Raw genomic sequence first — 26,506 nt, forward strand, 5'->3', positions numbered from 1 at the left:
GTGGAATCCTGGATTTATTCCTACCCTTCTGTTTTAACCAAGATCTTTGTATTTAATTGTTAAATGCTGACAGATGTCTTCAGATCTGAAGATCATTCTTTTTGTGAGAAGCTTGCTGGCTAAGTAGACAGTGTGAAATGGAATGCCTAAATCCCTGTTCCACCTAAATTGGAACTAAGGCTTCAAAAACCTAAATCCCCTTCAGTGGTCCAGTCTTCCTTATTTCCAGGGGGTCTGCCAGGAAAGAAGCCACATTCATCAGGTATCTCCTTACTGAGCACCTAACTTTAATGGCCCAAGTGTGCTCAGAAATGCTTGCTGTGCAGGGTTGGAAGTAATTTCTTGCTGTAATTTCTGTTTCTGCACTGTGCTGATTTGCCCAGAGAGGCCCCAAGGCTGGGAATGGATAACTTGTGTGCTGCACAGCTCTGCATGATGCCAGGGCATGAAGCCTTTTGGGTGAGAATGCCTTTCCATTGCTCCATTTACATTATTGTAGGAACAAAAGACAAAAACAAAAACTCCCAAGACCAGGTGGAAATCCCTTGGCTAACCACTTTCCACTGACTTTCCTCATAAACTCTGACTTCTGGCTCATGACTTTCACTAATAGGCATAAAGTGCTTCATCTTCAAGATGTTCTCACTCAGAACAGTCTAAACCCTAGGAATTTGGCATTTAAAGCTGAACTTGGCTCTACGTTTTAAGAGGCATCAATCTCTCCCCATTAATCTTACATATTGGGTACAAACTGAGGTGGATTTTCTTTCCCCTCTTCTCCACTTTGTTTTCTCCCAAGGTTTCCATTCTCAAACGTTCCATAAGACAATGTTAATATTTGACATTGAAATTCTCACAGTAAATATCCATTGAATCTCATGTCCTGTCATGTTAATGTTAATTTTTTCTCATGTCCTGTTAATTTTTGGGTTTGCCTGCTGACACCTCTTAAGTTAATGATTTAGAATAGCTGCTTTTAAGAATGAGCCTTGGGTAGAAATTTTAAAGGTGAGAATGTGGTTAAACATCCTCAGCCAGAGGGAGTTCAAACCTACACACAGAACTCCCTAATTATTTATTTTTGCAGTATTCTAAGGAACAAAATATCAGATTGGGCAGTGATGAGAGAGCAAGGTCTTTTAGGCAGAGCAGGGAAATGCTAATAGGAAAGGACAACAGAGATGCAAACAGCACAGAATTTGAAACTCAGAGAAATTCTGAAAGGAGGAAGCTCACTGGTTTCCAATCCATATATCATTGATGTTCTCTTATTTTTTTGCTGCTGAAGTCAGAAAGGCCACAATATGCAGATATTTCAGTGCTGCTGATTTTCTGTTCAAGCTGCAGCCTTCCTTTTACAAATCTGTTGTAACTTGTAAACTACTCATTATGAAACTATGCTATGCTATAACTAACATGTTAATGCAAAATTTTATCTGTCTGTACTAATTTTTAAAAATCCAGAAGACTCGTGTGTCTTAGCCAAATTATAAAATATGTCTCTAGTTTCATTGATTTACAGTATGAATTACAGACTGTCACAACTCAAATTACTTCAGGATGTGCAACAGTGCTTGGACTCACAGTTCCATCATTCAGGATTAGTCATTAAGGTACCAAGATAATGCTCAAATTTAAATCCTCCAAACATGGTGAGCTACTTCTATAGGGTGATGTGTGGTGTAAATGAGGAAAACCAGAGCAAAGGCTGTAAATCTTCAGGAATTTTGTATGCAGTTAGCAGCATGTAGATCCCTGAATGTGATTAACAGTCTCATGCAAGTAAGGCAGCTCCTCTAGCTGTCAAGATTTTCACAAAGCAAAACCCAATTACACATAAACAGATCTTGAATTTTCCCTCTGGGCTTGTGTTTCTCTTACCTATAGATTTTCATTCTTACCTTTTTCCCTCCCTCCAGAATGTATATTTAATACATCTAAAGGTTGCCATTTTATTGAGGAATTCAGGCAGCACAATCCCCTGGGTGTCTTTCTCTGGTCATGTGTTGTACATGTTAAATTGAATATATTGACAGCTTATTATAGCATGCTTTGTCTTGTAAATTAATATTCTGTTAGTTTTTAATGTATATCATATATGGAAGCTAATCAGTTCTTGTGTTTGTCTTTTAATGTCATGACCACTTCTTTAATTCAAGGACAGAAACCTCCTGCAAATAGCTTGGGGTTACTCCCAAGTAAAACATTTCATTTCAGCTCAAAGGGCACAAGTGAGGGTCAGACAGGACAAAGTTCATGTCCCTTAAATTAGGTATCTAACAATTGCTTCTCTAAATCATGCATGTTCCCTGCACAGTCTACAGAAAGAAAGGATGGCTTCTCAAGAGTCAGTAATTTTCTGCAAAACTGTCAAACATTTTAGGTCAAAGGGATTATTATCCTGTGAATGGGCCCATTTCTCTCTAGTGGCTCCAGAAAGAGTCCATATTGTCCAGCTCAGATCTGCCCAATTCCCTTCTCAGACACACCAGGTAGGATTCTGTTGCTTAGGTCACTTGGGGTCACTTGAGATGCCCTTTGGTGTCCCACAAGTGCACTTGGGGTGGCAGAGATGATGCAGAGCCTACAGCACACTCCAGATCTTTTAGGTTAGCAGTGTTCAGGGCCAGGCTGGAAGGGACTTTGAGCAACCTGGCCTAGTGACAGATGTCCCAACCTGTGGCTGGATCCGTCATTCATTATCGGTGTTAAAAGGCAGAATAACGCAATTTAGGGATTCCTCTTTTTGTTCTCTGTGACTGTGACACTTTTGCTGAAAAGCTGCTGGACTAATCTGACTGTCCTTAAAAAAAAAAATAAATATATATTAAAATTAGCCATATTGTGCCCCCAAAACAATATTTTCTCTACAAAATGCCTCAGAAAAAAAAATAAAAAAACACAAAACAAAACAAAAACAAACAAACAAAAAAAAACCCAAAAACTAAACAAAACAAAAAATAACCACCACTAATCTCCAAAGCACTAAAGCAACCAGTTAAATACTAGCAGCAAAGGAATTTTGTTTAGCTGATCAAATGAACATATTTCCAAGTAACTTAAATCACAGCCTCTATTTGTACAAGTACTTATGCTGAGTTTTAAGGGGCCTTTAATCTAGCAGATAGAGGAGGAAAAGGTCTAATAATTGCATTCTGAAATCAAAAAGTTCAAACTAGAAATAAAGGGGAACTCATTTATTTTTTAACTGTATATAATGAGCTATGTTACTGGGCAAATTACTAAGTGTTATTGTAGTCCTTAAATCAAGATCAGATGTGCTTATAAAACATACATCTTAGTTTAACAACACAGAGCTGGGATTCAGACAGAAATCCCTGGATGAAGTATGACCTGTGCTATGCAGGAACTCAGACTAGGCAGAGCTTGAACTAGTTAATCATAATGGTCTCCTGTGGTTTTAAAATTCACAATCCCATTAATTTCAAGCAATGGGTAAGATATGCTTATGTGAAAATGAATTTCTTAAGAGTTTTCAATGGGGCAAAAAGAGTAACAAAGACTCAACCAACCACAGAAGAATTACACACCATGTGAGATGTCCTTTAAAATGCAAGTGGCTGAGCAACTTCTTAGCAGCTGCTTTTCTGCCCACGAGAGTGTATCAAACTCTTCATAGGAGCATCCTCATGCCAGTTTTATAATGGATACCTGGAAAATCAGATTAAAAAGCATCTTTAAAACAATGAGCTTTGTTAGCCCTTCAGTTATAAAGAAGTCCATCAGCAATCAACTTCAGCACCAGCTCATGGTGGGAGAACAGTGGCTTGTGAATTATATGAGGGAGAAAAATCATATGAAAAGAACAGTAAGCCTGGATAGTAATCTATATGTCTATTTTAATGTGACCTCTACCTTGGGGAAGAGGGAATTATGCAGGAAATACAGAGACACTGCCATTACCAATGTAAAAAGCTCTTACCAATGTATCAGCTGGGATAAGTTGTGCTCAGAAAGACCAAAATCATTAAATATTGCTGCTATCAGGCACCCTACAGTCTGGTCCATTTCTATATGTGTAGTATTTTCTGTCAGCATCAGTAGACTGCATTTTGGAGTGTGGATGCACTGTGAAATCACTATGCATTATATTCATGGTTTTGGATACAGTACTTTTGAATTTTGTGACTTTTATGCTGCAGAATACTCAAAAATTATACTGTTCCATAATGGAAATGGGAAAGCAAAACGAGGTCTTTTTCACTGCATGCCTCTGGTCTTAAAAACATGTATGTGCAGCAGTGCATTTGTCACTGCAGCCACGTCTTTCTTTCTGGTGAAAACTGGGATGCAACGACAGCATTTCATTTCCTGTTAATATCAGAGGGTTTTCTAACCCTGCAGGAATGTGGCACTTTGCTTTTCATGGAAACCAGGACTGCACTGGGAAGACAGCAATTATATTAACTTCATTTTTAGTATTTGATTTCTTACAAATCACAGAGCCTCCAAAAATGAACTCCTACATTGGTACCTTTTTTCCACAATTTCTGCCAGAAATGTTTATTTTTTGTGTCTCACCGGATTTGATCCACGGATTTCCTACTGAGTTCAGGACAATTGATAACAAGCTTATACAAGAAGAATTAGGCAGCATAAAGGACTTTTGGGGACAAAAGTCAGCAAATGCTGAATCTTTCTTTGCACAAAACTTCTTTCTGATAAGTAACAACTCAGTTCTGTTTGACTGGGTGAGAAGTTTTATTTACACAAGAATCACCATTTTGTCTCTCTGCTAATTCTGCTAATTTCCAAAATCTGGTTGTGGTCATGCAGATGTGAGCTGTAGGTCTAAATTGAGATGAGTCAGATATATTTGCTCCAAAATTCCTTGGGCACAGATGAAAATTTTGGTTCTAACCAACACACCTGTAACCTTAGATCCTGCAAATTGTAAAGTCAGGATCCATACATGTCTTTGGAATAACAAGTTCCATGGAATTCAATGGGAACTAGCTCTCTAAATGCCTCCTGTGTTTGGGCTGTATGAAAGTATAGCTTTCAGTTTGTTGGGTTCTCATCGACTGTGGAAGATTTTATTTTTGGCTTTAAAGCTGGGCAAATGGTTGCATTCCTTGCCCTAGATGAGTATTTCATCTGTCCATGGCTTTTAATTGCTTTTGAATTGCTCCCCGCCAGTTATCACTATCAAATATGGGTTGAAAAATATTTATAAAGAATTCAATCCATCATCAGAAAGAGAGTTTCCAAAGGTAAGTCCACATGGCTTGCTGCAATACAGACCTAATAACTGGCTTTTTAACCTGCACTAAATATTCTTTTCCCTGTCCTCTTCTGATTGCTCCATAATTAACACTAGGGAGACACCAGATTTAACTATCTGACAGATATTTATTTAAAATACCTTCTGCTGAATATATTAACATTTCTGTATCTACTTTTTTAAGCAGCTTTGAGTTCTGCAATAAAATCAGATCCAGAGTTTGGTTATGTTAATAGCCTTGCATGGTGGTATAGATCAATTTGGAAAAAGCAATGAATCAGTCATCTGCAATATAATTGTATGTGTTTACACTGTAGAAATGTTTTTAGCATAAAAACACAATAGAAGCATATGAGTCACATCAATATCACTTAAGCTGGATAAATTGTGAGTGGAAGTTCGCTGGAAAGGAGGATTTAATGCTCTCCACATACATGTGCTGATGGCATATATTTATGCATTAGCTGAGTTCTTCTCCTGAGACTCTGCAGAAAGGCAGGACTGAAAATAGCTGCTACCTATGGAACTAACTGGTTAGTGAATGCAGTTGTGCCGCTCAAAAAGAATGCCTGAGTGCATGGAGTTAGTTTTATTGCTAGCTCTTTTGCTAGAAAAGCCTTTGTGTCCGTTCTTTGTGCAGATATAATGGACTCAAAGAATCACAGAACATACTGAGTTGCAAGAACTCATAGGGATCATATACATGAAGATGCATTTGGAATAGAAGAATCTATTACAGCCGTGTTCTAGTATTATTGTTATCACAATATCTGGGTAGTTTCATATCAAACCTTAAGGCCCCTGATTAATATCTGCTATTCATAGTTCAACTTCTCCTAGGGAAGAATCGAGTGTGACATGCAATGCATTGTTTTGAGAGGGTTTTGTTTTGTTTGGGTTTTGTTTTCAGCATATATGCTGGGGTCTGACAAGATGAACACTGTTTTCAAAAACAGCCAAGTTGCAGATGGAGGAAATGATTTGTTTGTGGTATTCTCTATCAAAGAAGTGTCACAGATAGATGGGTTTTACTCAAATATTAGAGTTTGCACCCAGTTCTCTGATTTAGCTGGGTAATAAGTATATATTCAGGCAGCAAGACAGCTTGCTGTTGACTATATGTATCATGCTCAAAAGTGCAGAGGAATCCCAACAAAGCCACTTGTAATTTGCACTCACTAAATTGGATACAGATCCACCTTTTTTCCAACAGTAGCCTAGAATAACAAAGGTTTTGGGAAAAATGCCTGGTTTTGGTTGAACGTTTCTTCTTGCTGGCTATCTGCCACCACAAACACAGAGGGGATATAATAACAGTCATTTGGAGTTCTGTAAACCTTGTCATCTGAGGACCTCAGAACGCTTTCCAAGTGTTAATTAAATCCTCACTACATCCATGTAGCCATGCATGGCAGATTCCAGGTTGTTGGGCTCTCCCTGTGACCACAGTGCTCACTGACTCTGCTGCTCTCGGGAGGTTACAGATTTTTGCACCACAGAGTTCCATCTCAGCCACTGCTCTGCCAACCCCAACTCCAGCACTGTGGTTTCCACCTAACTCCTTAAAAACAAAACAAGAGGGATTTTTCAGAGAAGCTGAACCTGAAGACTGTAATTGCAGTGGAGTTTTAAAACAGGTTAACTTGGTTTTTGAGGATAATGTTTTATTAGCAGCTTCAGAGAAGCAGCTTAAAAAAACACTCAGGTCAGTACAGAGAGAAATCATTCCTTAGCACTGAAAAAGCACACAATACCTCCCCATGTTGCTGACTCCAAGCAATAAAAAATCATGAGTTCACTCCAAAAAGTTCTTTTAATAGTCTTTTTTGTCTGCAGGCTTTTTGCTCTCTTCCCAGTTCTTGAGATATTACAGTTTTAAAGTTTCTCGAGGTGAGAAAAGATTCTTCCCACAACCATAAAGAAATGAAAACAGATATCCTTTTCAAGTCACTGAAGTCATTAAGCTTGGGAAAAAAAAATCAAATATTGCAAGACCTGATATAAAACCACAAGAGTTAGCAGTGTTGTTTGTTTACCTCTTTAACACAACATTACTTCCTCCTGTCAGTTCTGAAAAGACACTCAGGCTTAAACCCTGTGCAGAAAGAGCTCTTTCTCTCTTACTGCACTCTAATAAGCACATTGCAATGTGTCTTTGAATTTACCTGTGTTGACCTCAAACAAAATTCCATCTGAATTCTGTTTTAATTTCTTTCCCCCTCCTGTGCCTATGTCTTTAATTGAGTGAGTGTGTGTGAATAAGCCCTGCACTGTGCCCTGTGGAGACACAGCACTGTCCACAGCAGGGAGAATGGAACCAGATATTCTTTCAGGTCCCTTCCAACCCCAACCACTCTGTGACTGTGGCTGCAGCACATGCAGAGCTGTGCTTTGACACCTCCTGTCAGGGCAGTTTGTATTCTCAGTTCTCATCATCCCATGTTCAAATCCCAGTAAGTCACCTATGGAGACAAGTGTCACATACAGATAACACTAAATATTCTCCAAGCAGCCTTTTACAAGCATTTCTTTACCCTGAAATATCAACATAGACTGTTTTAAATCACCAATAGTGCACTCTGGAGGGACAATACCTCCTGTCTGCCTTGTGACCACAGAGGAAACTGCACAATGTTCTCCTCCTGGATAGTAGAGAATACAACAGGTAGCTTTAAAATTGATCATTTGGATGCCATAACAACCCCAAAGCAGTAGCCTGGAGATCCTTTGCCCTGCCAAGAAACTTCTTTGGGCAGTATTGCACATGCAAATCATAATGATATTACTTCTGTGTTCAGCAGAAATCTGGGCAAACTGAAAGGGGTCTGAAATAGCTCTCTATTCCACTTTATAACTCAAGACAAACCAAATAACAAACCACATTTCCTGAAATTGCTTTCTCTGACATTGTTATGATGAATAAACTTCAACAGTGTTACATACTGCACCTTTCTAAGTTTATAATTAGGCATAAACCACTTAAATATGTATTGTCTAGAAGCAAATATTACTTTCTTTGTATTGTCTCTTGGTGATTGGCATGAAAGTTATGAAAGTCTCACTGAGTGACAAAATATAACACCTAAACATCTTGATTTGTTTTTAAAGGCTAATATAATTTTCAATTCATGATGTCTTCCAAACTCTCTTAGATAAAGTTGCAGAAAATTTTAGTTGCGATTTTTTTTTTTTCCAGGGAAGTTTTACTTGGAAATGGTATGCAAACAGCATTCCAGTTCCATACATCTGTAACATCACATCTAACAGAGTATCTGAGAGCCTTCCAGCCCCAAATACAGTAAAACAAACTAACTTTTTCTGTATTTTTTGTGTTCAGCCCTCTCTCAGAATTAAAGGTATATGCAGCAGAGAACTTTGCAGTGTGCCTGTACAGAAAACATGATTTATGTGATATATTTGTTATTGGGAGAAGTTCAAAGAAACATACACTGCACATGGGATGGTTCTTGCTCCTGTGGGATTGTGATTCAGATATTAGACAGTAATGAAGTTCCACCTAATTGATGCATCCCCCAGCTGCAGCTTTTCAGACTTACTCCATCATTAGTAATCACAGTCTTTCTTGCAGCACATTCTGTTGGTCACTATCTTTAAAATAATGATCCTCAAAAAAGTTAAATGGCTCCTAATTTCTTCTCCTAAGGCAGTCCCAGATGTGTTTTCCATCATCCTTTTTCCATACCCAATTTACGACTGGCCAAATGGCAGATCCTGCTTTTCCCTGTCACTCTGCAGTGCTCTAACTTCACCCTTCCTATTTGTTTCTCCTTCTGAAGTCTTAATGAGCTCCAAGGCCCAGCTGGTGAAGACAACACCTATAATATATCCCACATCCTTATTCTCTAGGAGCTATTTAGTGGAAACATACTCATCTAGGTACTTACAAATGTCAGCATAAATTCACCAAGCAGAAATTGTGTCAAAACAATCTAGATGCCACCCACTAGCATGGGAAGGTTTGGGGACAGAGGAGAAGCAGCTGAAAGCAGATATTTTGACTTTTTGTGCTTTTTTTGATATTGCTTTATGTGACGTTCTCACAAGGAAAATTAGGAGAGGGATGGTGTAAAATCATTTGAGTTATTCATCAACAGCAGCTTGTTATCAAATTAGAGGGAGAAAACAAGCAAAGTTTCTAGGGAGCTCAGCTCTTTTTCAGATTGTATTGGGAGTCTCCATTAAAACCTCAGCAAAGGAGTAAAGATTGTCCACTAAAACCACAGGTGACACAACTCCCAAAGGGACAGAAACCACCCAGAAGGACAACATAATACCTGGAAACATCTCAGTTGCAGTTCTTTGCCTGATTTTAGTTCTTCTGGAAAGATCCCAAAGAGTAATGATAGCAATGTGCAAATTTTTTTCAGGTTTATTTAACCTAAGCCCAAGAACACTAAGGGCATTTGGGAAGTGTTAAAGAGATTAAAGGCTATTAGAGACAGAAGCTGATGCAATGGACAGAACAAGGCACCCCAGGCTTAGACTATCATGGCCCAGATCCAAAAGGAAATCAGGAATCTCACACCACTGACAGCCCAGTGATCCCCTGTAAGTCTAGGTCATTGTTAGGAACTTATTAAAGTCTCTTCTGTTCATTATAGCATCTGAACTGCATCACTGTCCTTTGTTCCATTTCATGTCCCAAGAGTAAAAACAGACAATTCCCCTTCTGGTAACTTATCACACAAGTGTGCAGGCTAGAAACACCATGCATGAAACAATGGGTCTAGTAAATACAGTCTATAAACCAATATATAGGTCTCTTGACAACTTTACACCACTTTTCAACTTTGATCATAATTTAAAAGGTGGCACTTATGTGTATCGTGACTGCTCTCCTTTCAAAGTCTTGTTTCTCATGAAAAAGATGTCTTTGAAGCTAACAGCCATCAGGGTATTGCATTAATGCTATATTGACTCAGCCCTTCATCTTTCCAAGGTGTATAAATTGAGTTGCATGCAGGCAGATATATGATGAGACCTTTCAAAGGAGATATCTGTGTGCTCATTATCATCACTATTACTCCTTGTGTCCCAGAAAGGCATCATTGTGGGACATAGTAAAGCACAGAAATGAGGGACTTGGGAGATCAGACTGATGTTCCTGTCATGACCCTGGACATGTAATTTTCCCTTCCTGTGCCTCAGTTTCTGCTTTTATAAATTAAGATAATGATACTTTGCAGACTACATTAATATCTGCAGATGAAAAACATTGCCTGAGAGACAGCTATTGCCATTATCTTTATAGGTGTTTTATTTGGGAAAAATATTTTCCACCCCTAACTGCCAAGAGCTTGCAGCCTCTAACAGGAAACAGAAAGCTTTTTCCTCTTTCTAGAGAAGCAGAGACACACAAATCAAACACAATTCCTCTGGTCACAATGGAAATTTGTAGCTAAATCAAGTATCCAATTTGCAAGTCAGTGTTTTAAGCATAGGCTTTTTCAGGTGTTCTCCCTGGACATTAAAGATTTAGTGGGAGTTTTCATGAGAGAGTGGATTTTTGCCAATATCCAGGGCTAGAATTTTTCCCTTCCTCTGAAGTAATGCAGAAAACTGTTTGCTGATAGCTTGCTGGCCTGCCTGACACCCCAGAGATGACCATAGAGCAGTAAAGCTGCACAGTTTGTAAATTATACAGATCCTTTCATCCTCTGAAACAGCAATCAAAATCTCACACAGCTTTTCCAGCCATTAATTTGAATGGAAAGTGCACAAGAAAGAAATTCAGTTCCTGCTGCAAAGTGCAAGGGGTTTGGAAAAGTCCCAGGAACAAAGCATGGCCATTCAGATGAGAAGGAAGATCAGATTTTGAAACTGGGTCAATACACACCCAAAACCACCAAACACAACAAAACACAAAAAACCCAAAAAACCACCACAGACTGGGGTATAAATCATCCCTGTCTTGCACAGAAGCTTCCTTTCATTGTCACTCTGACCAAGGGGCAAATCTGGCACAATGTAGTAATTGTACATTTAACTGCTGTTATAACCACATCACACACCTTTCCTCTTAGTTTCACCCCAACATCTCTTTCTCCCTATATCTGTAGAAACTTCTTTTCCTCCACATTTCATTCCCTGATGCTGATCTCCCCTTGAAATGTAGTGGATGAAGCTGCATTTTGTTCACCAAAATAATCAATTTCTAAATAATACCATTGATACTGAAGTATCAATATAGCTCTTTCACCTCCACAGATTAAGGTAGGTTTGGGGGGCTCAGACTTCTGACTCACTGTTTCAGGCTGTTGATGGGTCTGAATTGCAGCAGACTGAACAGAGCTGAGAGAAGGAGGTCTAGCTGAAATACTCTTCTTTTTGGAGCAGGTGGGACTAGTTTTCAGGCTGGCTGACTGAAACATGTATTCCCATTTTATTGCTAAAATTGTGTGGGCATCCAATATAAATATATGTCCTTTAGGTCCGTTAAATAAGTAAATACTAATAATAATAATAAAACAAAACCCACTTGTTTTGGCACAGCGACAAAATGAACAGGAAGGAGTAAAGGGTATTTACAGGCTGTTAATAACACAATGTTGCAATTTAGGCTTCCTTTACAAAATACTGCCCAGTATCTACCATCTCATGATAAATAGAAGCTGTATCGCATGACACTTGTGAACAATGGGTGAAATGGATATTAGAAAAATCTCATTTATCTTCTGCTTTATTCCGTGATAGAGGTCCTTGTCACCATGGCTATTATGTGACTAGCCCTAGAAAGGCCACCTCATTAGTTTTCTTTATCAAGATAGCAAGGTCTCCTTTAAAGGGACAGCACTTAGATTTTAGATTCAAATAGAAAATAGATTTCATTGTGTGAATGCTCCTATCTCTGTTTTCACTGCTTAAATACATAGGTTATTTCCACAGCTGTCAACCAGATGAAATTAACACTCCTGTGATGAGGAAGGTGTTCCTGGAACAGAAATAGAAAAATGGAATTTTATGAGCAGTTCGCTTGTATTTGTCTCATGCATTTCCTTAGTGCATGTGGCATTTCTTTAGTTGAGAAAAAACACACAAAGGAGAAAAAATAAATGAAAGCAACTTTCTGTATATTCTGTAAATCTATTTTCCCTTTTGTCTTTTCCACTCACAAATACATCTTCCTCTTGTCTGACAACCACTTTGAAAATTTTCCTCTATTGCCACCAAAGAAACCGTGTGAGTGTCAACAAATCAGTAATGATTTAGAATATGTCAAAGGGAATTCAACGTTTTTGTCTCTCTTCAAAAATCCTAATGACAGGTAGTAAAGTTGGACAACACCATCTCTATTGGCTTTCTCTGAGTTTTGATGGGCATTTCTCATTGAACAAAAGAGTTGCTCCCCTTCTGCAGCAGGAAAGGCAGGGGAATGGTTGCTGCAAAATCTGATAGTGCCACATAGTTGTATTAACCATGTCTAGTTTTCTGCCTAATTAAGAATGTTTTGGATTTAATGATATAGAAGAAAAATGATTACAAAAAAATATTGTTTTTTCTTTGTCCTGAATGGTGCTATAATAGCAATCAATTCTCAGAATACTCTCCTAGCTTTAAATAGGTGATTAAAAGCACCCTCTCGTTTGCTAACTCAGCAGAGAAGAGCCTTAGAGTCAAAAGGACACTGACTCTGTCAATACTATTAGCTTACTGTATAAATCCTAATGACTTATTTAACTGCATTTTAAATTAATATAAAATTTTAAAATGCAAAAAATAATTGTGTTAATGCAACATTAGGTTAGGAATTTTAAGGCACAATATTAGGAAATGACACAGATAAGGCTCCTTCAGTAATAATCTGTATCAGGTGTGTGTATTCAATGAGTAACCTGAGTGATAAATGTTGTACCTGAATACATTGAAAATATCCTCAAAATAACATGCCAACCACATTTGCTAGGAATTGATTAGTTATGGGGAGTTTGAAAATTCTATCTGCCTTGCACTTACCATTTTGAATATGAAAGAATTGAAATGACATTGTGATTTTTCCTTGAAGATGTTGCATGTCCTACTACAAACCTTCTGTAGTTTATCCATGTGTAATATCCACTATGGTACTGGAGCAGTCACATTCCAGAAGTTTGCAACAGAAGTACCAAGAAAGTAGAGAGTGGCACTTCAAAGAATTTACCAGTTTAATATCAGATTTAACAGAGGCAGAAGACCCCAGAAGAGGAAGACAAAATTGATCACCATGGTGGATAGAGGGTCATAGACACTCTGAGCCCTTCCTACTTGGAATCCCACAGACAAGGGAGCTGCAGACTCATTGACTGAACCACCAGTGCAGAGCTCCTTGTTAGGTTGCTTATGCCTGAAGTGAACTTGTTCTCCTTCAATACCAGTTTTGCTACTCCTCTACTATCAGTGATTTTCCTTTTGGAATTTCCTCAGTGCCTAGGAAATAAAGAAATTTGAGATAGGAATGGAAAATTAAGATTCCTCAGCACTTCCTATCTCAGTCTACTCCTACCTTTCCAGTCAATCAGATGTTTTCTCTAGGTGATTTTTTTAATTTTAGGGCCCTTAAAAGTCACATTCCTATTCCACTGTAGCACAGTCCACTCTTGAAAACATTTCGTGCCAGAAAAAATTCTGTCACATCAGTAACTCATTTCACATTTTTACTACATTGTGTTGGTTAGTATGTCATTAGTAACAGATGCACACAAGCTGAAGAAATCAAGGAATCACCTGAACTTACAATCATTTTGAATTCCTAATGGAAATCCCCTGTCAAGGCTCTGAACATTAGTTTTGGCTCAGGCCAGAGCCACAACAGCAGCAAAAGACAAGAGTTAGTTCAAGCCTGCAGGAGCTCTAGTCCAAACAGATAAAGCAAAGTGGGGAATAAAATCTGTAGAGATGGAATACAGATGTGGAAAGATGAGGGGAATAGCCTAACAAGTAAAGATAACGACAAAGCTGGGAATAGAATCAGCTCCACAGGCTCCCTGTTCAGGGCATCATCTAGCAGGTTTGGTGGGTGCCCATACTGGGAAGTTCAGGAATGGAGAAAAAAAATTCTGGGCTTCAAACCACTTGTTTGAAATAATGCTGTCATTGCATGGAAGGAGGATATTTTAAATGCCACTACTACCCAATATTGCATAATATTGATCATGCCCATGGTCTGGATGACCACCACACAGAGCCAGACCAGCCAGCATAAACACCATAGGTACTCATTACATAACAAATCTTTATCTCTTTACCTTTCAGGACATTAGATTGATCTCCTCTGAACTTTAGACTTTTGACAATCATAAATATTGTTTCCCCTTCATAGCAACTGCAGAAATACCAGGGATACTGCTGATGGAAAAACCGTGACCTTACTTATTACACCACCTGTGTACTCTTGAGAACCCTATAATTGAAACATTACATGTTGACTCACCTTTTTCTCATGATGTATTGTAACTTCTCAAGGCTAGGGTTTTCAATCATGGATTTTCAGAGTTATATCCGTGAAACAGATTTTTAATCTATTCTGCTCTGAGACAAGCTGGTTCTTCTCAAGAAACTCTCAGTCTTCCCCAGTTATTTTTATTTCATTAAAATGAATGTTCAAAAAATTCCTTTTTCTCTTATAGCCCAGTTTATTCTTCAATAAAATTTTGCTACAAGGTTTTCTATTAACACGGAAGGATCCAGTAGTGTAGAGGGACCATTCTCCAGCACACCAGCACTGCACACCCTGTTCCCCCTTTCCTCAAAGGCCCCTAAACTGATTCATAAAATAATCCTAATGATAACCAGGCAATGCTTTGGAGCTTCTGATCTCTCTGGCTATTTTTTTTTTCATATTTCATCATTTTATGCTACTTAAAAACCCTGCTGAAGGGCATGTCACCTCCTGTAGGAATAGCTGGGGATGGTACCAGAAGTAATAGAGGAAGCTACTCACTGGTAAAACGGTTACTCTTAAGTGTCTCAAATACTTTGAAACCTACTAAGGTAGATTAAGGTAAGGAATTATTATTGACAGCAGTTTTGAGTGAAAATATTTAATTCCCCTAATTCTTTGAAAAAATCTGTTATTTTTGAGAAGGGACATTCCTCACCTAAAGTTCCTGGCATCATTTCCAGCTTCTTTCCTCTTAATAAAAAGAAGTTCCAGAACACTGCCTCCATATTTTACATATTTAAATAATGAATGTCTTCTGAAAGAGGGCGTGAAAATTATTCTTGGCTTTGGTTACTAGAGAAGTTAACATAAGCTACTTAGATTACTATTATAAAAATGTTATTCAAATGTTTTTACAAATGTAAGTCCATATTGAGAGCTTGATCATGAATGGCTTTTGTTCTTCAAGTTCTTCTTGACCTGCATAATCCTTTGGTTTGAATTCTTGAGGGGAAATAAAAGCGCATTAAAGAAATCATGCTCTGTATACAAATAATTTTTCATTACTTGCTAACGAAGGAATATGCCTTCCTATTATGCACTGTTTTCTTCTTACACTGAAATATTTCTTCACATCCAAAAAATATAGAGACTCGAGTCACCAAGGTCTGAAGTTTGACAATGTGTTAAAGTATTTTTGCTGCAGTAATTTAAAGTAGGCTGCACCAGTTGCTACTTTTTATGTCAACCAGAAGATTTTTCCAAAGAGAAAAAATTACACACTGCCTCTTTTGCTGGTCTGTGAACAATTTCCCAACTGCTTTCTAATTAAAAAAATTTAAAAAAAAAAAAGGATGTAAGAAAATAAAAACCAAAAACAGGAGACTAAGGGAAGTCTGAGAAAGTATCCCAGAAATCCACATTCTACTGAAGATTTGGCAAGCTTCTTCAAAACTTGAAGAATACTCTGCTAGCAAAGTAGCAAAACTGGACTGAAGAAAGGCAGGAGACCTTTATAATGTCCATAGTGCCATGGAAATTCTTCCTGCCACAGTGCCCCTTTTCATCTTCTAGAGTTTATCCTGGGTAACACTGCTGGGGACTGTTCTGCTGTTAGTGAGGAAGTTAATGGTTCTGGTATTATTAGTTAATCAGGAGAGATTCCCATTTTCAGATATCCATATTCATTCTCGTAGACGATTATCCTCCGGAGTTTTATAATGGTTTGTAGTCATCAGCTGATGGTAATTACGGAAGAAAAATATTTCAGATGAAAGAGAGATGGAGATTGAGTGGATTGAGCAAGGTCACTGAAGTGATTTGGGGATTACTTTCCCAGTCCAATTCCCATCTCACTCCCAAAGCATATTCATCTGCAGGATGTATTCTTCCCTTGAAGACAGAAGGCATAAATATTACTGTACAACTTTTCCTTTACTGTGGGACTGTGGTAGTGTACTGCCACCCTCTGCTGGAATATACATGGACCAAACAATTTCTCCACCCCCAAATATCTATTCAGAAAGAACAGTATGGATTCTGTTATATTTTCTTGTTCAACTGAAGAAAACTTGAAGGATGTGGAAGGCCGATTTGGTATTATGCTTTAAAAAAATCTGAATCTGTTTGTAAAAATTTTATTGGAAGGCTACTGTATACTAAGTGCATTAAATTCAATTTCTTCAACTCTTCCTGAGGAAATTATGGCAAGAATTTTCTTGGAATTTGGTCAGAGAACTTTGATGTAACTGGTTTAGAGTTGTAATCCTCTAGGGATTCAACTTTATGATCATTATGAATGCACTTAAGCTTCCAGTTATGACTTTTTGCAACCTTCTAAAACCTTCCAGTGAACCCTTAAAATCAGAAGGAGACACAAGATCAGCTCTTGTCCTTTCTTTGTACGAACCAAGGTCTCTTTAGTATTACTCAGTTTACAAGCCAGAATTTCCTCCTTTGTTACAGTGGAATCAGTCTTTTCAGTTACAAAGGCAAAAAAAGGGTGTGTTGAGATGGGCAAGAGTAAATTATTTAAACAAGATCAAGAGATCAACAATTTTGCTTATATGTTTGCACCAAAGAGGTACAATAAGGCCATCTTTTTAAGGCCACACAAGAGATGGAACTGGGCACCTCCATTTCTGCTAGCCCACTTTGGTTGTTTTCATGCAGGTAAATGATGCTCAATCCTCTCCAAATATCAGACTTCTCCAAAATATTCAAACCCAACACCAACAGGTTGAAAACCACTTAATCCCTCTGAAAGATTATTTTTCCATCACCACTAATGCACAGCATGAGTTCAGCTACTAAGAGGAAAAAAAAAAAAACAGTTGCAGCTATTAAGATTAAATTCTGACCATATGGGAGATACAAGAAGGTCTCAGCACAGGAATATTCCATCATGTTAATTGATTACTGCAATATGTTGCACATGAGGAGAAGGAAGGAAAAAGAATGTTGTGAAGATGTTCCAGCAGGTCCCATCTTTGAGTAATGCAGATTACTGAGGATTTATTGCCAAAGAATTTACTGCTTTTATTCACATTTGGCCCTGATTTAAGGATCTGATCCAGATTCTTGAAACAAATGGTAGACAAAACCTTGACTATACTTGAACTAGGATCTTTAGAAAATGAAGTTAAATACTGAAAGCAACACTTGGCTTATCTAGGACAATCAGATCTTTGCATTCCATAGCTCTTGGACAACACTGACTAAAACGGTCCTGCACTAGGATACTCCCATGACCACAGTCTCTGAATGACCACCTAAGGTTTTTTTCACTGATAATATTTGATAACTTGGATTTTTATCAGATAAACAAAAATAGAAAACGTTAGTTTGGGTAATCACCTATCCATAAAGTGTTGTTCACATTCACTTCTAATTTATTTCTAATCCAGGTTGCATTCATTATTCTTTCCATACAAAAATGCCTTCACTCTGTGTTTGAACCTTAGCTGTAGCCAGGAAAAAAAAACAAATAGAGGCAACTATAATGCAAGCAAGGGAAAAAACATGTCTGTTTGGGAGGGAAAGTGTAGCATAAGGAGAATATTGGGTTAACAATAAAGCTCTGTATTTCAACACCTTCACTAATAATTTGGAATTTAAAATCAATTCAAATTACTAACGTGAGAGAGCTTTCAATGAAATCATGGTGACTGGACTTATGAGGCATCTGTGCCATAAACTGAAGCTTAACTGCATTACTGTGGTTGAAGTGCTGAATTAAAGGGAGTCAGGAGGAGGACAAGGGAGGAGAGACAAGAGGTATCGCCTCTAAAACCTCTATAAATCTAACCTCCCTCCTTCCTGCTGACATCATTAGATTCCTACTTTGCCACTGAATAGTCTCAGGTAGGGCTTTAGTGTTTGACAAATGAAGGCAATTTGAGGATTTTATACTTGTGGATACATTGTAGGACTTACTGTGGAACTTAAAAGCATTTTTCTTGGAAATCAAATATTACCTTGGAAAATAACAATACTGGCAAATGAAACCAGTAAGGTGCCACTCAAGACTACAGCCCAGCTTTAGTCATGTTGCTCTTTGAGAATCTAAAGCTTTTAATCATGCCAGGCTTCCACGTTTTGGGTTAAAATTCATGGCCATTTACAGATATTATTTTGGCCACTGGAGAGTTCACTTACTAATACAACAGAGGCTCTATTGAAGTAATGGAAATTTTTGCATTATTATTTTTTGAATGCACTACGATGACTGCAAAGTCCAAACCTACATGAGTTCATATGTGACAAAGTTACTGAAAAATGGACTTAATTTGCAATGATTTTGTGTCTTTTGTTCTTCTGTATTTTTGTCTGTGTGCTGTGTATTAGGAACTGATTAAGTATAAAACCAGAATATTTTGATTGCTTAATATCTTCACAGCAATAGCTTGTGTTGACTTTTGCATTAGTGCTCTAACCTTGAATTAATAAGTAAATAAATGAATTCATACATCTATGCTGTTTTCAGTACCAAGGCCAATGTGGTCTTATCAGAGGATACAGGCCAACAATTAACTGCTTAGAGACTCACTCAATCAGACAATTCTTCATTTTTCAGATGAATTATCGAGTAAAAACCCATGATATGCGAGTCCAAAATATAAAACCAAAGCTATTAGAAACTAGTCTTGGGGTTTTTTTCCACCCAGGTTTCAGGAGAAGCCTAAGGGCTGGCAGCAAACATCAAGGGTAATTTCTATTTCCCTCCTCTCTTCTGCAGTTATGTAGTTACCTGGCATTGAGAAGGTTTAAAAGGTAAGAGGGGCAAAATAATGTATATAACAGACAATTATAACCAAACAAAACTAGAAAATTGTACCAACTAGTTGCTATTGCAAATAACCACTGGACAGATGTGTTTTACTTTCATGAGCATCTAAGTGTGATTTTACAGACTACACTGCATGAAAGCCTAAGCCTTTTGAATATTCCTTCAGCAGTAATATTCCTCCTGTTGACAAATCTTTTAAATACCTTAGGCAAGCATTACTTCATGCAAATCAGATTTTCAGAGGTGCCATGTGAGAGCACATGCATCAGACCCAAATCCACTGGAATGCCAGGGATAAACGTATGTTGCCAGATCATGGGAAGATCAGAACTGTTTTTAAGAAGCAGTCTTCCTGGAATGTGGATTCATTTCTCCATAAGACCATTTTTCAGACAGATCTATTTCTGAATATCAAGTTTTGAGTTCATCTTAGTTTGTATTTCTGAACCCATGACTGTCAGCCACATATTTGAAAAGCCATCTATTTCTCAGGCATTTAAACTAACCTGTTCATGGATATGCATGGCTTGTAAACCTCCTTCCATATACCAATCTTAATGAGATTTTGCTCTTCAGCCTTCCAGTTACGGGCAAAACAATCTGGTTTTGTGACTCTGGTGTGTCTGCTTCGAATGTGAAATAGGCTGGCACGTTTCTGTCTCTCACTTTTGTATCTGGGTGACAATTTACGTTATGCACAGAGAAGCACAGTTTTAAATCAATAATAAAAATACTTTAATCTTACTTTTCTGGATTTCATTTATTTTCAGGTGTGTGTAAGGATAAAAAATTTACTAAAGTGGCAGTCTAGAAAATTGAGTTCCCGAAAAAAATAAAAAATCCCTATACAATTGTTAACAGCAATTCTGTCCAAAGTAAATTCCATTTAATATGGACTAGAGGAGGTAGAGGCCATTTCCAGTTTAAGCACAATGCCAAACAGCACAATAGATTTTATATTTCTCTCCAGGTGTGTAAATTGTTAATTAACCAAATTCAATTAGTTAAGTGAAGTATAAAGGACTGTATCACGATAATGCTCAGCATTTAGCCTTTACCTTTAGCTATGGATTATTAGCAGTATGGAATGGCTTGTGTGCAGCCTAAGAACTCATCCTGGCTGTGGACATGCTGAAGTGACTGCCTGTGCCCGAGTGGCTGCACGTGGCTGACCCATTCTGGCCAGCTGACCCATGTAATCTGACCTTCTGCACGCTGCACTCTTGTAAAACAAGGCAAACACTCTTAAATCACCATCAGGATAGTTTAACACGCTTTAATTTACATTTACAAGAGGTGACAAATGCACTTAGAGTCAAATTCTGTGGAAGTTTGTCAAAGAACCTTCATTTACTGCGAGCAACATGTGAGCACTGGACTGCATGATTTCAAGAAGTTCCTTCCACCCTAATTTTTAACCTGCAATTCTAAGAATTATGTAATTTAGGGACTACATTGAATCAAATATTCTCAAACAGTGAGCTCAATAGCCAAAAGTAAGCAGGCTATCTCAGCTGGAGCAATGATTTGATTACTGCAATGCTGATGTTACAGTGCACCTTAGAATTGTGGAATAAGGGTTGGAAAAGATCTCTGAGATCATCAAGCCCAACCTTTGAACAAACACCACCATGTCAGCTAAGCCGTAGACCTAAGTGCCACATTGAGTCATTTCTTGAACACTTCAAGGGAAATGATACTGAATCCACCACTTCCCTGGGCAACCCTTTCCAGTGCTTCACAACCCTTTCAGTGAAGAAATTCTTCCTGATGTCCAACCTGAACTCCCCTGGTGCAGCTTGAGGACGTCCTCTTGTTCTATCACTGGTGTTGAAAGGGCTGTTGTGAAGGAACTCTTATTTGAAAGGAAAGGGATTTCAGGCACCAATAAATAAATAAGGTGCCAACACAAAGGGGTTCTATTGGAATACCTGTGGCCCAGACTAGCTGACTTGTTATGTCCCTGAACTGCATGAAGCTTTTACTGCTGCTGAAGAATCTCTTACAGCTTACCTGGAAGCAAGAATAAATTGTTGAGGAAGGAGATGTGGGTATGGGGATATTACAGAACTCACTGGTGAGGTAGTGGTTATGGCCCCAAGCTTTATAGGTTTAAATCTCCGGATTTGTTATTGGACTGTATCTATTTTATAATAACATGATGAATTTTCTTCACAGACCAATGGCCTCAGACAGTTAGGAGCAAAAGTCTGGCTCTGTCTGTCTGAACTGTAGAGGTTGATTCAAGCCCAGGAATTTCCTGATCAGACAGACTGAGAAGCCCAAAACAGACAAACTAGAAGTCAGATGACTCAGAGGACTTAGTCCTGGACCACTTCTTTATCTCATATTCATTGAAAATTACAAGTACACATGCTCTACAAAGTTAAGCCAAATTAAAATGGTTTTATTATTGATTTAAAAGATTCTAAAACCTCAGAATCACATGCAGAACACTCACAGAGTGTGTCACAAATTGAATTCTTTCTTTTCAAAGAAAAGTCTCCATTCAGGAAAAGAAAATCAATTTTTTGAATGGAGTAGGCAGACAGATCAATTCGTTGTAGAGCTGCTGTTCAAGGAATCCTCAGAGTCTCATATTACTCAGGTTTAAAACATGATTGATCTAATTTAAATTTTTTAAATATGTAAATTATGCTGTCATCTGATTTCTGATATGAGTCAGTCAAAGACTGGGACTGCACCACGGGAATCAGTTCACAGTTGGTTTGTGGAGGTTTTATTTATCTTGGTTTAACCTTCATTATGGTGGCCTTCTATAGAAGAGCCTTTTTGAGAGCCTGGTTCCTGTGAGCAGGCAAGGAAAGGGATGAACCTTGCATGAGGTAAAAGGACACAGCAGACAGAGAGGAGGACAATGGGAAAGGTCAGAAATGGATACACATGAAGTGAACAGTCAGTGGGGAAGCAAAAAGGACTTTTGGTTCATGGATCACTTAATTAAAAAAGGAAATAGCCCATTAGCATTGCACCAGAAGATTTAATTTTGGGAGGTTTTCAAGCCACAACAATGCAAAACCAAACAGAAAAATATAAACAGCCACCAGACTCCAAAACATATGCCAATAACTTTGAAGTTAACATTACCTCTTCAGTAATAAAATCCTTGGTAGCTTCACCCTTGGTTTTAGCACATTCAGATTGGATCACTTTAACACAAACCGTAAAATTCCAGACATTTGTGACACTTGTCACAGTTTACTTTGCCTGCATTTTGGGACTTCGTATCACCAATGTTTAGCTGCTGATATTCATGGACTGCACATTCAAGTAGGACTATGCTTTCCCTGCTCTGAATAAGAAACATAAAGCTTGTGACTGGGGCAGCCTGGGAGTCTCTACATCACTGTCAAGCTTCTTTCTCCTATGATCTGAAGCTGGAGAGCAGATACAAGGCTACTTTGTATTTAGACTAATTAATGGAAATTCTCTGCTTTGAATATTTTATATAGACTAAACAACAGTCATTCCTCTGCATTGCTCATATCCAGATGCTCTTCATTCCCTACATTAAAAGTCCTCCTAAGTAGCCATTGGCTCAGATTTAACCAAAACTTCATTTCTGAAATGGGATAATGCCCCACCCCTGGGAACATTCAAGGTCAGGTTGGACTGGGCTCTGAGCAGCCTGATCTAGTTGAAGGTGGCTCATTGCAAAGGAGTTGGACCAGATGAACTTTAATAGTCCTCTCCAACCCAAACCATTCTGTGATTGTTTAAAATCATTTTCTGCAAAGAAGCACTAGATCAGTGGCCATAGGGATAGTAACAGTACCTACCTCTCAGTACATCAATAATTTTCTTTCCTTGCAGCTTTGGTGGGCAAGGCCTGTGTAGGATCTGGGCTGTAGCTATCAGCCTCTGTAGCTGCATATTTCTTTGAAAGAAATAAAATTCAGTCCAGTCATTTCATGGTGCCTTTTGACTTCCATGGTGTTGGTAGCATGATAAGGTTTTGCTTTCTAAATATAGAGTAGACACCTCAAGTGAGTGTTAAGAAACTGCCTAATGTTTTTATCTCATTCACATATAATGCCTGACATACAATGTATGCCTGACCTCGAGCACACAAAGAGACCTTTTGAAGTTGGAGGGAATTTGCATGTGACACCCTACATATGCTTTAGCCCAATGTGCATTATTGGAACACTTAATGATTTTTGTCCTGACCATTTTAATGCCCATGCTAGCATCTGCCATGCATGAAATTCCTCTTACTGACACACTTTTGTGGATAATCTGGCATTTAACTCCTATCTTTACTGAGTCAGGTGCATTTTGCTTTCATCTTTATTCTAAGCCAATACAGTGTTTGCTGATTACCTTTATCAATCTCCCTGTGCTAAATTTGAGTGTATTCACTGAAAAAACTGCTCTATAAACGACCTGTTTGGTATGTAGATAAGAACTGGATCCTTGTAATCCCAAATTGTTATTACTTCAGGCCCCAAAAGTATAATTTAATATCAAAGCTTGAATTGGTATCATAAATGCAATTCAACAACAAGGAAAACCTGAGTGATTTTCAGATAAATAAAATCAGGATAGATCAATGTATATCTGTAACAATTTTGCTCACATAATTTAGTGCATTTAATTTAATTTAGTATTTTTCTTTGTTAGGTCTTCAAGCAGAAAGAGCTCAAGGTGTCACTCAGCTGAACAGGTGAGAGCCAAGTTTTCCCTAGTACTTCAGAATTTTATAACAATTACTCAATTTTTCTTCTGTATAGAATAGTATAATATATCATACCATATCATATATATTCTAACTTCTATATTCTTATTTGCAACAACTTTGCATGTTCTTTTCTGTGTGTTTTATTTTCCATTACACAATTTTCATAGTTAACTTCCATTATTTGTCATATGTTTAATACTTATTGTTTTGTTTAGGTAAAAAAAAATTAAAAACACATACCCAAAAAAAGCAGGATCAGCAACAAAATATTTTTAAGTGATAAGAAAAAAAAAGAGAAAAAGTCCTATAGTTTAAGTCATGCATGCAACTTTAGTATGGGCTACCTGTGGTCATGCAAACATATCAACAGAATTTAATAAAAAACTGAAATGGAATTGTGGATTCCCACATGTGGTTAAATTATACTTCTTCTTCCTGTTATAAAGGTTTAATTATGTTTACAAGAGTTGAAGAGCCAGAAGAAAAGTGACAGCTAATATAAATATTTGCTTGACCATCATTTGGTAAATACATTTATTTTCCTTCTTTCCTTAGATATTCAGCTCTTTCCAGCAGAATAACAAGGAGTAGGTAAGTTACAATGATGAATTATTCTTTCCAGTTTCATGTTCTATTTATAGCCTTTTCATTCATTAGAGCTTTTAATTTGTCTTGGGTTTGCTCGTTTTCACGCTCTCGTGTACTTTTTACAAAATAATTTATTACAATTCATATTTCTTTCTTTTCAAAATTATAATCCAATTACTTTCTCAGTAAACAAGAATTCCTCCTTTTTATGTGAAATGAACTACCAGCCAAAGCAGTTTCTGATTAGACAAGCTAATTTTGAAAGAACAGATAGAATCAAGCAATGAACTGGATAAAAATAATAATGGAGCATACCTTGTTAGATAACAAATGGAACAGACTTTGGAGACAATTAATGCAGGAGATACTTAGGGCATGTTAAACAAATTTTGTCTTATTTATTTGCTGCTATAAATCATAGCTAGTTTCCTTAAATAAAGTGCTCTAACCACCCGGTTTACATCATATTTCTGTTATCACTTGCTGTGTTCTTTACATGGAAACCCCAACACCCTTTTTTAGGAGGGTGTGGATAGATAGATAGATAGATAGATAGATAGATAGATATAAATATAGACAGATTGATTAATTGATTGGTCCAATAAGGGAAACTTGTCTAACAACTTTTGGGATAAATTTTGTTGCAAAATATTTGGTAACTTTGTCCAATGGGTAAATATTATTTCTTCTATTTTGGGTTTCCAAATGACTGAATTACAGAATGAGGTGTCATTACTTGCTGGGCTTGATCCTGTTTCAAGTCTTACACTAAAGTAGCCCTTCTTATTGGGCTTATTGTGAACAGAGATGTGTCAGGCCTTGTGCCTCAATGTCTTCCACTTGAATCAATCCTACCACCTCGAGTTGGAGGAGCAGCTCTTTACAGTCCAGTTGGACTTGCATAAGGATGAGATCACTTATGAATATGAGAAAACATCTTCCCCCACTAGCATTGCATCCAACTCAAGTTTAAGGAAGAGCCACCAAAAAGACTTAATTTTAAATGTGTGCTGACTTTTAAAGACATCAGTAGGAAGGCAGCAAAAACCATCAAACCATCAGTATCATAAAGAGTCAACTTTTAACCTTGAAGAAGGGAAGGGAATCATGAGTCTTTACCTCTTTCTGCAATCCCTGTAGGTAGCCACAGTATGCAGATTCTCCTGTGTTCTTATAACTTGTGTGAAACCAGTTCTTCTGCTTCTGTTTGTGCTGCAAACTTCAGTTTTACCTAATGCTTTAATAATAAAAACTTCAGTGGTATTTCTGGAGAAATAAAACCAATCCTCCTAAATGTGTGGATGGCTCTTATTGCGAAAGTATTAACCCATTTCATCTGTGTTTCCTGCTTCCTGCTTTGATATTTCATCACTAATCACATGGATGGTAATATTTCTTGGTGAATGGTAACGTCTTTGTAAGAACTGCATATACAGTTTTCTTTTACTTACTTCCAGACACTTCCCCCTTATTCACTTTCTTTCCAAGATTATGCTGCCAAATACCTCTTGTCTCTCCCATCTGTATCTGGAAATCATCCCTAGCTGCCTTCTCTCCCTTACTCAGACAAATTGCACCTCGATACGGATCCAGTAAAATAACTTCATCGTTTCAACATCTTACTTTACTCATGAATCCTTGCCTAATTCTGTATCATTTCTCATCTCCTCTATTCTCAGTTTTCCAATAAGGACCTTTGATTTTCTCTTGAGTGCTCCTACCTTACAAGCAAATCCTTTCCAAGATCATTATGTTTCTGGCCTCGTGATTTCTCTTAGAGTACCCACTCCCATCCTGTGACTATCC

General features: G+C 37.7%; 1 protein-coding gene across 1 annotated transcript in view; it reads left to right on the forward strand.

Annotated features, from left to right (window-relative positions):
- The window catches only part of CELF2 (CUGBP Elav-like family member 2), a 543,197-nt gene that overhangs the window by 69,561 nt on the left and 447,130 nt on the right, over positions 1-26,506 (forward strand). The window contains exons 2-3 of the mRNA XM_085082623.1: positions 24,055-24,097; positions 24,668-24,703. The gene's annotated coding sequence lies outside the window, so the exon portion shown is untranslated. The remainder of the gene's footprint in view (positions 1-24,054; positions 24,098-24,667; positions 24,704-26,506) is intronic.

Source organism: Lichenostomus cassidix, chromosome 1Aa, assembly GCF_008360975.1.
Source record: "Lichenostomus cassidix isolate B80296 chromosome 1Aa, HeHo_3.0, whole genome shotgun sequence".
NCBI classification, from domain to species: Eukaryota; Metazoa; Chordata; class Aves; order Passeriformes; family Meliphagidae; genus Lichenostomus; species Lichenostomus cassidix.